This window comes from Canis lupus, chromosome 6, assembly GCF_011100685.1.
Source record: "Canis lupus familiaris isolate Mischka breed German Shepherd chromosome 6, alternate assembly UU_Cfam_GSD_1.0, whole genome shotgun sequence".
In the NCBI taxonomy this organism is placed as follows: domain Eukaryota; kingdom Metazoa; phylum Chordata; class Mammalia; order Carnivora; family Canidae; genus Canis; species Canis lupus.
The window spans coordinates 51,416,053-51,424,532 of NC_049227.1; the positions used below are offsets into that span (position 1 = coordinate 51,416,053).

General features: G+C 37.8%; 1 long non-coding RNA gene and 1 other non-coding gene across 2 annotated transcripts; one reads left to right on the forward strand and one right to left on the reverse strand.

Annotated features, from left to right (window-relative positions):
* Positions 1-5,411: 5,411 nt before the first annotated feature.
* LOC119872355 lies at positions 5,412-7,624 on the reverse strand. The gene is made up of 2 exons (XR_005360417.1): positions 7,150-7,624; positions 5,412-5,861 (listed from the first exon to the last, which is right to left on the reverse strand). It is a non-coding gene; the product is annotated as an uncharacterized LOC119872355 (long non-coding RNA).
* On the forward strand, positions 5,945-6,046 carry LOC119872397. Its single transcript, XR_005361495.1, has one exon. It is a non-coding gene; the product is annotated as a U6 spliceosomal RNA (small nuclear RNA).
* Positions 7,625-8,480: the final 856 nt, after the last annotated feature.

Sequence of the window (8,480 nt, forward strand, 5' to 3'; positions counted from 1 at the left end):
GGGGATATCAGGGAGGATTTCTCAAAAAAGAGAACTTAAATTTGTCAAGATGAGAAAACTAGCCCAGCAAATGGGAGATAGGGGTGAAGGAAGATACCCAGAAAGAATAAATAAAAGTGGGGTTGAGAATAGGTTTCCAAGAATATCCCAATACAGCAGAACTGCCTCCTCCCCCAACATTGGGTAACACACTTACTATTCAACAGCTGCTACTAGTACCCAGTCGCCAGCAAGATGGTGCTGAGTCCTGCTGGTCTATCCAGGAGGCCACCTGAGTAGAGAGATGGTTTTTTCTTTTCTTTAGAAATTAGTAGAACTTTCTGATATCAAAATGTTAGTATGTGCACTGCATAGTTTAAATGGCCGTTTCCTGATTCCTTCTAGGAGAACTCCTAAAAGACACTCATCTTTTCAGACTGTGCATCAATTCTTGTTAGCTCTTTCTTGTTAAATAACAGTTAATTGGCTTACCGTGTTGTATGCTATATCATTTAACAAACAGCCCAAATTAATTCACTAAAGGTCATGCTGGGGACCTAAGAAAAGAAAAAAAATCAATAGCTTTTCTAACATCCCAAATTTACCTCTAGGTGGTATAAATTAATTTGTTAAATATAGCTGAAGAATTTATTTATTGTACAGGCTTTGGAACACAAAATATGCATACTCTTTTAGCCATTTAAAAAAATGGGATTAAAATGTTAAAAAAAATACTGAGAAAATTCATATGGAATCCAGTGGGGTGCAGCACACAGCACTTTGGAGTGGGCAAGTACAGGTGAGAAAGCATGCCATTCGAGCAGGACCTTATCTGTTACCCCCACCCCATCTCAAACAGTGCCTGGCACTCAGTAGATGCATAGCAGTAATATATTTTAAGTGAACACATGGATAATCTGTTATAATCTGAATTATGTCCCTCACACCCAAATCCATGTGTTGAAGTCCTAACCCCAAGTACCCCAGAATGTGACCTTATTTGATGACAGGCTTTTTAGAAAGGTAATCAAGTTACAATGAAGTCATTAGGGTAGGCTCTAATCCAATATGACAGGAATCCTGATTTAAAAAGGTAAATTAAGAGAACGATACACACACAAGGTGTTGATGAAGGTGGAGATCAAGGTGAGGTTTCTACAAGCCGAGGAAGAGCAAAAATTGCCAGCCAACCACCAGAGACTGGGCAAGAGGCACAGAACAGATTTTCTCTCTGAGCCCTCAGAGGAAAGTGACCCTGATGACATCTTAATCACAGATTTATAGCCTCCAGAACTGTGCGACAATAGATTCCTGTTGCTTAAGCCACCCAGTTGTCTAAGCCCTAACAAACTAACACAATCTCTTTCTAGTTAAGTTTTGAATATCCAAGTTACAGGTTATCTTGATTTTAATGTTCCACTCTGACTTGTGTGTGTTCTTCAGTTGTGTTTATGTCAGCATTTGACCACCCAACTACTCTGTAAAATAGTCAATAATCCTATGAGCTTTGTATTTCACATATCATAAAACTGTTGACAGTGCAAGTGCTCAAAAAAATGCTTAAGTGGACACAACCTATAAAAGTCTTGTCTCTTAAGTAGCTTCCGCATATGCTTGAAGATTAAAAGAGATGATTTCTGCAACGTACATAGATGGCCCAGAGAAAGTCTCCAGTAGATGAAATTTGCAAAGATAATAGCTTAATTTAGTGTAAAAGAAATGTGTTAAACTTAGATATTATGGTTTTAAACTTGTACTAACTGTATGACCCTGAGCAAGCTATACAATCTGTGTTCTTGGAGAGGTTACAATTCTTCATGCTCTCTTGTAACGATTTTGTAATAGGATATAAAGATGATCGTATAGATATATGAAAATCTCTTAGCATAGTGATGAACACATAACAAGAACTCCGTAAGAGATAGTTTTATTGTTACACATTGAATATGAAAACACTGCTAGGACACTGAGTAGGAGTTGGGCATATAAGAAGTTTCAAAAGTGAACAAGTCAGTTTGATTTTTTTAATTAATATTTTTTTATTTACTCATTCATGAGAGACACAAAGAACGAGAGAGAGAGAGAGAGAGAGAGAGAGAAAGGCAGAGGGAGAAGCAGGCTCCATGCAGGGAGCCCGACGTGGGACTCAATCCCAGGACTCCAGGATCACACACTGGGCTGAAGGCGACGCTAAACCACTGAGCCACCTGGGCAGCCCTGATTCCTTAGTAAAATCAAAAAAGCATATGAAACTCTTACATTTAGAAAATGCCAGCTGCTGTAACAAAGAAACCACCAAATTTCCATGGCTTGCCCCCATACAAGGTTCTTTCCCACTCATGCAAAAGTCCAAGGTGCCTGTTCCTGTTTGACAAATGTGTCTTTCAGGCAACTAGACTCCTTCTGCCTGGGGCTCTGGATTCCCTCAGGACCTCAGTGTCATCTGCCTCCCGCCAGCAGAAAGGAAAAGGAAGAGAGTGTGAGGGAGACTGGAGAAGCATAACTACTTTTCAAAAACCCAGATCCAAAAGGCACCATTCCACTTCAGTTCATGTCTCATTGATGAAATCATTTGACCTGGATGCAAAAAGTCTAGAAAATAGTTTCTGGCCCAGAAGAACTCCCAACTCATACTCTGAAAGTGGAAGATGTAGCTTTGCTTTATCTGTCACAGAGATACATCTATATACAGTGACAAAATGGAGTGAGCCCAGGATGAGGAGGAATTATGGGGTATAGTTGGATGTGAAACCAGCCATTCTCAAGGCTCCAAAAAGAACTCTGGAGTTCTGAGCACTTTTAAACCTATTATCTGCCATATAATAAAGGGTAGAAACTCCTACTTGGTGGTAGAGGCAGGAAAGAAATAGGAGTGAAGGGAAATACTATTAAGCCCTATTTCAGGAACCTGATTAATGTTACAGGATTCCAGAGTTATAATTTAAAGCAAGAATTTAAGTTTATGGTTGAAGAATTTTGACATAGTTTTATTTCCACTCATCCTTGGTAGACTGAGGCTACGAACAAGATAGAATATAATTACTTGGTGCAACCATTCTTCAGTAACACATATAAATCCCTGGAGTGCATTGGGTCTGATCTTAGGAGGTATGATGGCATTTTCCTATTTTTGTGGTTTTGCTTAGTAAAGGATCAGTAAAACAAAGGTAGCATACAGTAGCAGCACTTCGCTTTTCAGAAGATCTTTCCCCAAACTAGCTAGGTCAGCAGCACTTCTGTACAATTTGCTGCTACACAACGAGAGTTTCCAAATTCCATTGCTGAGAACGCCATACATTGAAATGCAATACACATCGTACAGTGTATGTAAGAAACCTTCCAGGTTGTGAAAGCATTTTCGAAGAACTAATAAACCCAACCAAATGGTTGATGGCTGGTCTCAGGCTGGGGGGAAAAAATCTATCCAAAGGGAAATGTGCACCGACTAGCATTAATTTATCTGTGAGCCAACTGTTCCATATTAAAGGCAGTCAACAGAAAATGCTTTCCTAGAGGACTTAAACAGGCTTGAATTCAATTTGAAAATAATTCACTGTGTTAATTTCTTATTAAAATTATGTCCTCATAACAGAAGGGCAGAGATTACTCTGATTTCACTAGTAAATTCTTGAAGTTGTGTAATTTAACAATGTAGTTGTTTCTTTTTAAATATCCCTAATTAGTGATGAAATCACAGTGTGGCATAAACTTGCTGTGGCTGAAGGGTTTCCTCACTTGTATCCTTTCAAATGTTATTTTCTATTAATAATGATTTAAAAAAAAGATGTCTGTGATTTTATCCACAAATGCTAGGGCTGTGGGTCAAATGATATTGAAGGAACACATGAAAGTTCTATGTGCTGCTTTTGCTTTATAGAATATTTTCACATTTAATGGTAGGGTCTCCTTAAAATATTCAGTATTGATTCAAGTTCTAAAGCTATTTAAATATTCCATTAAAGTTCATCAAAGAAAAATATGAGCACTATAATTTAGTACAAAAAGGTAACTACTAATACATGAAAATTGGCATATCAAAAATAATGACAGTGATGCAGTTGCTCATAGGAGATAATGTTTTAGAAGTTGCATCAAATGGCTAGCTGCTCTATTTGCTAGGTCAAATGAGACAAGTCTAATTTATCTAATGCTGTTTGTCTCTTACAGCTAAAGGTTTATGTATTAAGGAAGGTACAGGTTTGGGCAATAAACCAGGGGCCTACCTAAATGGGCTCAGACACTTAGTGAAAGGTTACCATTTCCATGGCAGGAAAAAAGAAGACTTCTTACCAATAGGGAAGATCTACAGGACAGTTTATAAATTGCAAGGAAGAAAATTTAAGGTTTAAGAATGAATCCTCTGTCCAGTAGTAAAAGGCAAAACAAAACAAATGAAAGAGATTATCACAGTCAGGAGAGCTTTAACCAGTAATTTAACCAGTAATTTATCCCAAGAGCTCCAAATATTCAAAATATTTTGTTTCTAGGGACTAGAAACTAACAGGAATAGAAAGAGTAGTATTATACTTTCATGGTCATCACACTTTTTAGTGCTGGCTTTCCAAATTGCTTTAATTTTTTTTTTTTATAACAGATGAGCTCAATGGGAGGGGGATTGGTTGCTGAGTCTGGAGATGGAAGGTGTGACTTTGGAAAAATCACTTATGAACTCTTGGCCTCTATTACCTGAGAGGCAAATCAGAGGATTTTAATGTTCAATGACTCAAATCTTTCTTTTGCTCCAGTATTCTGAGCCTCTTTATCATTCTAGTGCTGGGGCTCCCAGTTCAATGACATAAAGAGGAAGGAGGCATCCCTTGCAAGCAAGGATTGGTCCAGCAGTCTGAGGTTCCCCAGAGACTCCACATTTTTGATCCAGAAATGTAGAGATGAAACACCAGCTAGTGGCAAAGTAATCACTGAAGCAGGAACTTTTAAAAGCATATAGTAACCCCAAACCCAACTTCAAAGGCAGGTAGAGCTGCAAGGTGACATCATTGTAAATGACCCCTAGTTCCCTATATCACTCTGTAGTTTAGATTCAAGAAAGACTTTTTAGATCACAGCAAGAAAAATTAACCAAATGTTGAGAGAAACTATTCATTACTGAGAACAGATGATGCTTTACAGAGCTGATTGATTGGCTTACCTGACACCTCATTTACTTTCGCACACGATCATAAAGTAACAGTTTTCCAACACATTGCCGGTGTGTAAGTCATTCGTTTCCAACTAAACCAGGAGATCTGTTTGAAAAATGAGTCTGAGAAGAACCATTTCAGATTCTATCATTTTTTTCTTGTGCAGTAGAGTAATATGGCTTCATATTTACCAAAGACATTATCACGTCAGAGCCAAGAAAACTAACAAATAAATTTCTAGTCTACCATAAAATTCCTCTTGAAAGAAGAAATCCAGGTGGTCATAAGTAAGCATTTTCCCAGGCTTTATTCCAAAATCAATAGTGAAGTTGAGATAAAGACCAAACTTCTAGATACCCTACCACCTACCTCAATTCAACATGTTTCCAGAGGCTGACATAAATAATTGTATGAAAACTACATATCTGTAGTACTCATTGCCTCCATGGGCAGTCAGTCCACATCCCGTTACGGGATGAGAGGGTTTGGCACAGTTGAAAGAAAACCTGCAAACATGTCACGGAGCTGAGCTTTTCCTCTCAAGCGTGACTATTTGGCATTAAATTATTGGGTTCTTTGTCCCATCACAGGCATCCTTCATGACCACCACTCAGGCATCAGAGCTGGCTTCCTTCCTGCAAAAGGGTCTTGATACCCCTTTCCAGGAATCTCTCACAACAGGGAGTTGAAATCATAGAATTAAAGACTGGCCATCCCAGTTAGGCAACTTCCTCTTGCTTTCTAGAAAAAGAAGTGAAAATTTCCCAATAAATGCATGAATTCTTCATGAGTGTATATATAAATGGGTAGAAAACAATCATCCTGTGCTCACTTCAGCAGCATGTATGTTAAAATTGGAACAACACAAAGATTTACATGGCCCCCACAAGGGTGACACACAGATTCATGAAGCATTTCATATTTTGAGGTGGTACAGCCTTCCGTTGTGGGATGAATAAGTCACGGGGATAAAGGGAATATAGTCGATGACATTGTAATAGCGTTGTATGCTGAGAGACGGGAGCCACGTTTGTGGTGAGGACAGCATTACAGGGAGAGAAGCTGAATCATTATATTGTACACCTGAAACTAACGTAATGTGTGTCAACTCTACTCAAAAAGTTTTTTTAAAAAAGAGAATCTTAAGTCCCCTGAATTTAGAATCTTCAACAGCTCTATGTTCTTACCTAATCCTGCTCCTATGTAAATGAACAAGTAACTTAAAGCTCCATCCCTGAGAAGCTGCTGAATCATAAAAATATATATTTATACTTAATTGTTCCAAATCTTTACCACCCCACCCCAACTACTCCATTGATAGCAATACTGATTAGGTGAAAGTACTAAGAGAGATCGTATGAATATAATAACATTGATCTCAACTTATAGATGAAATCTTAATCTCTCAAAAGTATTTTCCAGGGACGCCTGGGTGGCTCACGGTTGAGCATCTGCCTTTGGCTGGGGCATTATCCCAGGGTTCCAGGATCGAGTCCCACATCGGGCTCCCTGCATGGAGCCTGCTTCTCCCTCTGTCTGTGTCTCTGCCTTCTGTGTCTTTCATGAATAAATAAATGAAATATTAAAAAAAAATTTCCACTCAGGCTAGAATATGCTGGATCTCAATGGATCTCTGCTCTTCAAGTCAAAGCAAAAAAAAAAAAAAAAAAAAACATGTTTAATTCATTTATTTTCTTTTCCTCAGTGGCAATTAAAAAAAAAAAAGAATGGAAATTCTTTGATAGTGCTCCCATGGAGAAGTCTACTCTGTGTCCTCTCTCCTTGAATCTGGGTACACTTGTGACTTACTTGTAGCTAAGAGAATGCAGAAGTGACTCTGCATGACATCCAAGGCTGGATCAGAAAAGATGACATAGCTTCTGTCTTGTTCGCTGGTACACTTGTACTTGGGGCTTTGAACTGCTGCCTAAGAAGTCCTATTACCCTCAGACCATTATGCTGGAGAGACCACGTGTGGTCACATTAGTCAACAGGCCAGTGAGGGCTCAATGAACAGCTAGCAACTCACATTCACTTGAGTGAGCCATATTGGACGTTATGCCCCGTTGGTCCTTCATCTGACCGCAGTCCCAGCAACATCTGACTGCAACCACGTGAGACTCCTTGAGCATAAGTTGCCTGTGTGAGGACTTCTTAAATTCCTGACCTGCAACAAAAGTGTGAACAAAAAGAAAAGGGTTATTTTAATGTGGAAAGTTTTGAGGTACTTTGCCATGTGGCATTTGTAACTAGAAGACATCTTTTCCTGAGAAGATTTAAGGCAACTTACCAAGGTAGAAAAACAATGGGGTGGCAGTTATTAAAATTTATTTTCATCATCCCGTGCTTCATTTTTTAATTCAATGTTCATATAACTTTTAGAAATGCAAATGAAAATATTTTTGTCACCAGATATCAATAAAGTAATATATAGAATAGAGGGTGTAACTTTCCAAGATGTACTTATTGCCTAATTTGTTTGTGTATTTTGGATGACAAATATAAGGACATATTCTTTTAAATTAAACTATGATCTTCATAGCATTTTTTATTTTAGGCAGTGTAAAATTTATATATAGTGATTTGATATACAAAATTTGATGAGATATGACAAGTGGGACATCCCCATAATGACAGGCCAATAAAGATATGGAATATTTCAACCATTCTGGAAAGTTGCTTGTGCCCCCTTTTGGGTCAAACCCTACACACCATAGGTAACCACTGTTTTATCTATTATCATACAGATTGATTTTGTCTGTTCTAGAACATCTAAAGGAGGCTCATACTGTCCACATCACTATAGCTCATTAAAATGTGTTCTCAACGAAGGTATTACCCCTGGTGAAAATTGGTTCTTGGTTATGGAGTGAAAAAATCTTGGATTTACATTGGTGAATAACACCAAATTTCAAACTTACCTGGCAAAATCTTATTACTTAAGATGTAATTTCTCTCTTTCCGGAGAATTGTAATTTAATTTCCTTCTGAGAGGGGAGAACAATAATGGAAAGAATGTCAAAAAACATATACTGAAGTCATATAGCAAGTCTTCCAAATTTGTTCTTTTACAAGATTCTTTCGGTTATGCTAAGCCTTACTCATTTTCATATAAAATTTATGATCTCATATTCTATGAAAAATAATTTTGAGATTTTGTTTGGCATTACAGTGACTCTGTGAATCAGTTGGGAGAATTGATATCTAAATGATACTGAGTCTTCTATTCCATAAACACAATCTTTCCAAGTCTGTCTTGCAGTTTTCAGCATATAAGACTTGCATTTCTTTTGTTAAAGTTAATCCTATGTATTCTACATTGTTAGACAGTATTGGAAAAGGTGTTCTTACAGTTCATTT